General features: G+C 50.7%; 1 long non-coding RNA gene across 7 annotated transcripts; it reads right to left on the reverse strand.

The window, feature by feature from the left end:
* LOC109725044 lies at positions 621 to 2526 on the reverse strand. Of its 7 annotated transcripts, none has more exons than XR_002220174.1 (5): positions 2374 to 2526; positions 1963 to 2124; positions 1760 to 1893; positions 1583 to 1687; positions 622 to 678 (listed from the first exon to the last, which is right to left on the reverse strand). It is a non-coding gene; the product is annotated as an uncharacterized LOC109725044 (long non-coding RNA). The 7 variants fall into 7 exon arrangements; XR_002220171.1 differs by having other exon boundaries at positions 1963 to 2219; XR_002220175.1 differs by lacking the exon at positions 2374 to 2526 and having other exon boundaries at positions 621 to 670; positions 1963 to 2348.

An 8102-nucleotide genomic window follows, 5' to 3' on the forward strand; every position in this document is an offset into this window, starting at 1 on the left:
AAAAATCGCAAGTGAACCGCGCACTTGCTGCACCCCAACTCGAAACGAGCGGAAAACGAAAAATCGCGACATTGCAATCGCGGGGCGGAGCGGGGTGCAGCAAATGTGCGGTCCATGAGGGACACCCCACCTTGTGGACCGCGAGAGAGAGGTCCGCCCCCAATCTTTTATATATATATATATAATTATTTATAATTATTTAATAATTTATTTTATAGTATTATATATTATATTGTATATTTAATTATTGCATAATATATTATAAATATATTTTATTTATAAATATAAATTATAATACTAATATATATATAATATGATTGTCACGCCCCGGATGTCTCGTTCCCCGGGCACGCCGACAAATCCGCCGTATACAAAGAAATTTTTCCTGTATACGAAGCGACAGCTGTACCTGTAAATCATACAATACTACAAACAGTAGTATAGAGCTGCTAAAGTAAACAGAAGCTAAACAAACTGAGTTTCACATACATAGTCCAAAATCCAAAATACAGAGCTACTCGCACTGGCGAGTTAAGTATACTATGTACATGAACCCGAAAATCAAAACGTCTACCTGCAGTAGGGGTGCCTCTAGCTCTGCTCGTCGGGTAGGGCTCTAACTCGCGACGCCCTTGCCTCGATCCGTCTCGGAGAGTGCAGCAGCCGAAACCTGGGGCTCTGCAAAACAGGGGTAACAACAGGGCGTGAGAACTACTGTAAAAACAGGTAGTCCTCAGTGGGTGCCGCCCTAAACAACATCGGTCCACCCACTAAGTCTACAGAAGGGAGCCAGGATAGTAGTAAATGCAGGAATGAAATCTACCGCTATGAATCACTACACTATCATGCTCTACACTAACCAACTGTAGGAAATGTCAAATCTGACCCAATCCAATCGGGACTGTAAGCATACCCGTCCCTGGGACTGTGAACACACCCGTCCCTGCCTAGTTGTGACAATCAGCTACCTCCACACTACTGGTCCGTGGAGAGGAAGTCCAACCGGCATGAGCGACACCAACGCAAAAGCACTACGCGCGCCTCCGGAGTGGCACTCGTGGGAGCTACCCAACCGAGTATGCAGCGTGTCTCTGTCGAGCTCAAACAGGCTCTAACAAGACAAAGTCAAGTAACCGACTCACACTGATCTAACAACCAACTAGTAACGTGCAATCGGCACAATCTGACGCCAAAACGGCGAAACGAGTCCACCGTCAACCCCGACGGCACCCAACAGTCCGGAACAGCCTGAACGCTACTGTAAAAATACACTCGGCATCCCAGCACGAGTGTAACTGAAATCTAAACTACCTGGAATACTCACTATGATGATACTGAAACCGTATAAAATCATACCACGGTCCCTAGGGCTAAATCAGGTAGTTAACATATGCCGATCGTTATCGCGTTTTCTCCTAAGTCAAATCCAAGTCCAACATGTATATTCATATTTATTAATCATGTTCTCAAATCGTATTTATCCAAGATATAATCAATGAGATAGAGCTACACATGATTTATACAACTACAAATCATACATGTCGACTAATGCTATACTTAGGAATAAACCGATGTAACCCACCTCGCTCGCTAATCCCTGGCAGCACGGAACTCCCCTCGGCTGCGGAACAACCTGCCGAAACGTCCGAAAACCTCCCAAGGCCCGAAGTCAAGCTCCCGCCAAACTCTACACGGCGAATCCGACAATAAGCATTATTTCTGCCTCAAAAACAGCAACAGAGAAGAGCGAAATTTCGACCTAGCAAACCTTTACCAAATCCAGCAAGTAAGGGCTTCGTGGATTCCTCTCGAAGTCCCGAATCCAACAAACCAAGTCCCGTCGAAAACCGACGCTCCTACGCCGAGTACGAACTGAAATACCGACGGTCGACGCTGGAAATTCTGCAAATCAGCACCAAGCTCGAAATGATAATACTTGAAGCAGTGCAACGGAACACTCACCTCAAAGGCTAATCGGACATCGACGCGGCGTCGAGAACGGCGAAAACGCATCCTCGCCTAGTTTCCTCGCAACGCTACAATCCCAACCGTACCCTCGAACGGCTTCGCGGCGCGTCGTCGGCGTCGAACTCGTGCTCGCGGCTACCTCCTCCGAGCTCTTTGCTTCGGTTGAACAAAGAGAGAAGTAGAAAGATTAGGCAATGCCCACCTAATTTGTTGATAAGCATGCAAAGGGTGCACGTGGCATCCAAGCCACCCTAATTTGCATGCACGGGTGGACGTGGCATCCAAGCCACCCCAATTAGCACCAACCGACATAAAACATAAATAAGTTAATTAATTAATAAATAAAATAAGGATACTACATCCTCCCCCACTACAAAAAGTTTCGTCCTCGAAACTTAAACATACCTCAACACGGAGTAACGAACAGGTCGGGGTAGGACTCTCTCATCACCGTCTTAGGCTCCCAAGTCGCCTCCCGCTCCTCGTGATTGCTCCACTGCACTTTCACATACGGGATGACCCGATTGCGCAATTCTTTCGTCTCCCGAGCAAGAATCCGCAATGGTCGCTCCTCGTATCTCAGATCCTCGCCGATCTCAAGTGGAGTGAAGTTGATCACGTGAGAGGGATCGAAAACATATCTCCTCAATGCTGAGATGTGGAAAACATCGTGTATGCCAGCAAGTCGCGGGGGTAGAGCTATCCTGTAAGCAACCGGTCCAATACGCTCCAATACCTCGAAAGGGCCAACAAACCGTAGACTGAGCCTTCCACGTACTCCAAATCGACGAATCCCTCTGGACGGCGAGACTTTAAGGAAAACATGATCTCCAACATGAAACTCTAAGTCTCGTCTCCTGGTATCGGCGCAGCTCCTCTGGCGGCTCTGGGCGGTCAAAAGGTGTCATCGAACGACTCTCACCTTTTCCTCAGCCTCAAGTAAGATCTTCGGTCCAAATGTCCTCCTCTCACCCACATCACTCCAAAACAGAGGGGATCGACATCTGCGTCCATACAACGCCTCAAACGGAGCCATCTGGATGCTCGCCTGATAGCTGTTGTTGTACGCAAACTCAACCAGTCTCACATGTCGATACCACCCTCCTCCAAAATCCAGAATGCATACCCTCAGCATGTCCTCTAGAGTCTGAATGGTCTGCTCTGACTGACCATCTGTCTGTGGGTGGAATGCCGTGCTAAAATGCAGCTGAGTGCCCAAGGCTGTCTGAAGGCTCCTCCAAAACTGGGATACAAATCTCGGGTCTCTGTCTGACACAATCGATACTGGCATGCCGTGCAGCCTAACGATCTCATCCAGGTATAGCTGCGCGAATCTCTCTCTGGACCAGATAGTCTGAACCGGTAGGAAGTGAGCAGACTTGGTCAGTCTGTCCACTATCACCCAAATCGCGTCATAGCCACCCTGCGCTCTAGGCAATCCAACGACGAAGTCCATCGTGATGTGCTCCCACTTCCACTCGGGAACTGGCAGACTCTGAAGCTTGCCAGCAGGCACCTGATGCTCGGCCTTCACCTGTTGGCAAGTCAAACACTGAGCCACATATCTGCCAATGTCCCTCTTCATTCCAGGCCACCAGAATCGTGCCTTAAGATCCTTATACATCTTGGTTCCCCCAGGGTGAACCGTATAAGGGGAACAATGAGCCTCTCTCAGAATATCCGCTCGAATCTCCGGATCCACAGGCACACACAGTCGGTCCCTGTACCGTAGTACTCCCGAACTGTCCAAAGCAAATCCCTCAGCCTGCCCCCTGTCTAGCTGCTCTCTAATCCTCAACAAGTACGGATCTCCACTCTGTTTCTCTCGGATCCTATCCAACAGAGTGGGCTGTAAAACTAGAGACGTCAGCCTCGCCGTAGACCCAGGGGGTACTATCTCGAGTCCCAGCCGCTGTAGCTCCTCGAGTAGGGGTCTCTGCTCAGTAATCCTCAAACTCAGGCTCTGCACTGACTTCCTGCTCAACGCATCTGCCACCACATTCGCCCTGCCGGGATGATACTGAATACTAATGTCATAGTCCTTCAGTAACTCCAACCACCGGCGCTGCCTCAGATTCAGCTCCCTCTGTGTGAACAGATACTTGAGACTTTGATGATCGGTGAATACCTCGCAGTGCTCGCCGTACAAGTAATGCCGCCAGAGCTTCAAAGCAAAAACCACCGCGGCAAGCTCCAAGTCATGCGTAGGGTAATTCTTCTCATAATCCTTTAACTGCCGTGAAGCATAAGCAATCACCCTACCATGCTGCATCAGCACGCAACCAAGTCCACTGTGCGATGCATCACTGTAGATCACAAATCCATCCCCCATCACCGGAAGGGCAAGGATAGGAGCCGACGTCAACCTCAGTCTCAACTCGTCAAAGCTCCTCTGACAGTCGTCGCTCCAGACAAAACGAATCCCCTTCCGCGTCAAGCGTGTGAGGGGTGTGGAAAGCTTCGCAAAGCCTTCCACAAACCGACGGTAATATCCTGCCAGTCCCAGGAAGCTCCGTACCTCAGTCACCGTCGTCGGTCTAGGCCAATCTCGAATCGCCTCAATCTTCTTCGGGTCCACTGCTACGCCCTCAGCTGAAATCACGTGGCCCAAGAAAGCAACCTCCCGTAGCCAGAACTCGCACTTCTTTAACTTGGCATACAACTTCTTCTCGCGCAGAAGCTGTAGCACAATCCTCAAGTGCTCCTCATGCTCAGCATCACTCCGGGAGTAAATCAGGATATCGTCGATGAAGACTACCACAAACCTATCCAAGAACGGCTTGAACACTCTGTTCATCAAATCCATGAATGCGGCAGGGGCATTCGTCAATCCAAAAGGCATCACCGTGAACTCATAATGCCCGTACCGAGTCCGAAAAGCCGTCTTGGGAACATCCTCGGCCCTCACCCTCAACTGGTGGTAACCTGACTGGAGATCGATCTTCGAAAAGACATAAGATCCCTGCAGCTGATCAAACAAATCATCAATGTGCGGCAAGTGATACTTATTCTTGATGGTCACTTTATTCAGCTCCCAGTAATCCACACACAGCCTAAGTGAACCATCCTTCTTCTTCACAAACAACACCGGCGCTCCCCAAGGCGACACACTAGGTCTTACAAACCCTCTATCCATCAAATCTTGGAGCTGTGTCTTTAGCTCTCTCAGCTCTGCCGGCGCCATCCGATAAGGTACCTTCGAGATTGGTGCAGTTCCAGGAACTACATCAATCACAAACTATATCTCCCTCTCCGGCGGCAACGTCGTGAACTCAGGAGAAAACACATCCGGGAACTCGCGAACTATAGGGATATCCTCAAGTTCCGGCGCTGCCGTAGGTACCTCCACAACTATCGCTAAGAAAGAGATACACCCACTACTCAGCATCTGTCGAGCTCTCGCCGAAGATATCCACGTAGCAAACAACGTGCTCCTGCATCTTCTGAAAGTGAACTCATCCTGGCCTGGCTCGCGGAACGTCACCGTCCTCGCTCCACAGTCAATCGTAGCATAATATCGCGCTAGCCAATCCATACAGAGCACAACGTCGAAGTCCTGCAGCTACCCTAACACTAACAAGTCTGCGGGCATAATCCACGAATCTAGCTGCACCGGACACGATCAATAACACTCTGCAACCTGTAAAACATGGTCCGGGATCTGCACCTCTCGTGCCTGTGCCAAAGCTCCTAACTCTAGACCATACAACAATGCAAATGCTCGGCTAACAAAAGAATGCGAGACACCGGTATCAAAAAGAGTACGAGTACGAATGCCTGAAATCAAAGTGATACCTGCCACCACTCGGTCGACTACTGTAGAGTCTTTCACCTGAGCTGCGTAGACTCTGCCACTCGGAGCCTGCTGTCGCCGCTCAGCCTGACGCGGCACAGATGATCTGTCCTCCTGGCAGAAACTCGAAGCTGCTCTGTAAGACTGCTGGGGTGCTGGTGGGGCTGAAGGTGATGATGGTGCTGGAGATGCTGCTCGGGGACAAGCTGCCCTCATGTGTCCCGGCTGACCATACCCGTAGCACCTGCCCTCTCTCTGCTCACACTGCTGGGGCCAGTGTGGTCCCCCGCAGATCACACACTGCGGTGTCCTCTGAATCTGTCCCTGCTGACGGGATCCCCTAGAACGCTGACGCCCCGAAGACCCACGACCCTGAGAGCGTGATCGTGGAGGCCTCGGCGGACGTCTGCTACTCGACTGTCCTCCGTCCTCTGGAAATGGGCGCTTCCTCTCCTGACTCTGCCCCACGGCCTGAGTCCTCTCCTGAAGTGACAACTCACCTCTCTCCACCCATAAGGCCTGCTCCATGGACGCATCCAGGGTCCTCGACCTCTGCGCCCGCACCAACCTGAAGATATCTGGTCTCAACCCCTGCTCGAACATGTAAACCCTATGTGCCTCATCCCTGGCCACAAATGGCACACAGTTTAGGAGTCGAGTGAACTCCCGAATGTACTCCTGCACTGGATGATCACCCTGCTGGATCCTCCTCAAATCCTCCTCGAGCTTCTGTTTCACGCTGTTGGAAAAATACATCCCGAACAGCATTCCACAGAACTCATCCCATCTCATCTGGGAAGCTACCAGTCCAAGATCTCGTCGCACTCTCCTCCACCAATCATGAGCATCGCCTGCCAAGCAATGGACTCCAAAGGGTACCTGCTCCCTCGCTGGAATGTAAAGATCCTCGAACAACTTCTCTACCGCACTGACCCAACCCTCAACAACCCAGGCTTCAGTGCTACTGCCATCGAAGGTCGGCGGATCAAAACAGCGAAAACGAGCCAGCCTCTCTGTCATCCGCTCCTGCTCGGCCTCTGTCAACTGTACTGGTCCCCTAGCAGGCACAACTGGCGCTACTGGAGCTGCTGCTGGCGGAGGAACTGCTGCAGTGGGCGCTGTCACTGGGGTAGTCGAAGGTGGAACAGCCTGCTCTGATGCACTCGGGACTGTACTCTGCGGCGGAGCTACTCTCTCAAACAAGAGAGAGATGAGGTAGCTGATTGTCAAACTGGGCAGGGACGGGTGTGTTCACAGTCCAGGGACGGGTATGCTTACAGTCCCGATTGGATTGGGTCAGATTTGAACTTTCCTACATTGGTTAGTGTATGAGTCATGATAGTGTAGTGATTCAAGGGTAGATTCTCATTCTGCATTTACTACTATCCTGGCTCCTTCTGTAGACTTAGTGGGTGGACCGATGTTGTTTAGGGTGGCACCACTGAGACTACTGTATTTATAAGTAGTTCTCACGCCCTGTTGTTACCCTGTTTCAGAGCCCCAGGTTTCGGCTGCTGCACTCTCCGAACGGATCGAGGCAAAGGCGCACGAGTTAGAGCCCTACCGACGAGCCAAGCTAGAGGCACCCCTACTGCAGGTAGACGTTTTGGTTTTCGGGTTCATGTACATAGTATACTTAACTCGCCAGTGCGAGTAGCTCTGTATTTTGGATTTTGGACTATGTATGTGAACTCAGTTTGTTTAGCTTTTGTTTACTTTAGCAGCTCTATACTATTGTTTTAGTATTATATGATTTACAGGTACAGCTCCGCTTCGATACAGGAAAAATTTCTTTGTATCACGCGGATTTGTCGGCGTGCCCTGGGAACGAGACATCCGGGGGCGTGACAGTTAAGTTGGTATCAGAGCTTAGCTGTAGGTCATTGGGACCTAGAACCTAAGTTGGCAAACCTTACGAAGGCAAGACGCGAGAGGCGGCATTATCGCGAAAGTCAATGATTAATTGTTCTAACTCCTCCTCGAGCGGAGTGGTGACTGAAGGGTTCTTTTGGCCTGAGAAATTATGTTGGCTGCAGACGACATATTTTTGGAGGAAAACAGGGGCCGCCTCCCCAGACTTCGTTGATTGGGTCAAGAGTGTTTGTTGTATCTGACCCGATTTGTCCTTTCAGCTATGTATCGTCGCGAGGCCGACCGTCGTTGCGGGATCGTGCTCAGATGACCCAGGATCCGTGCGGGACATTCCGAGTACCGAGCAGGTGGAGCCGAGTGCGACAAGGAGCACACACTAGACCGAGACGAGTGCATTCCCGAATTGATGACAGTTAGCCGCCCTGACCGAGGTGACTAGGCGGCAGGGAGAGTTGTTGGGGGGGTGGTT

This window comes from Ananas comosus, linkage group 19, assembly GCF_001540865.1.
Source record: "Ananas comosus cultivar F153 linkage group 19, ASM154086v1, whole genome shotgun sequence".
Lineage (NCBI taxonomy): Eukaryota > Viridiplantae > Streptophyta > Magnoliopsida > Poales > Bromeliaceae > Ananas > Ananas comosus.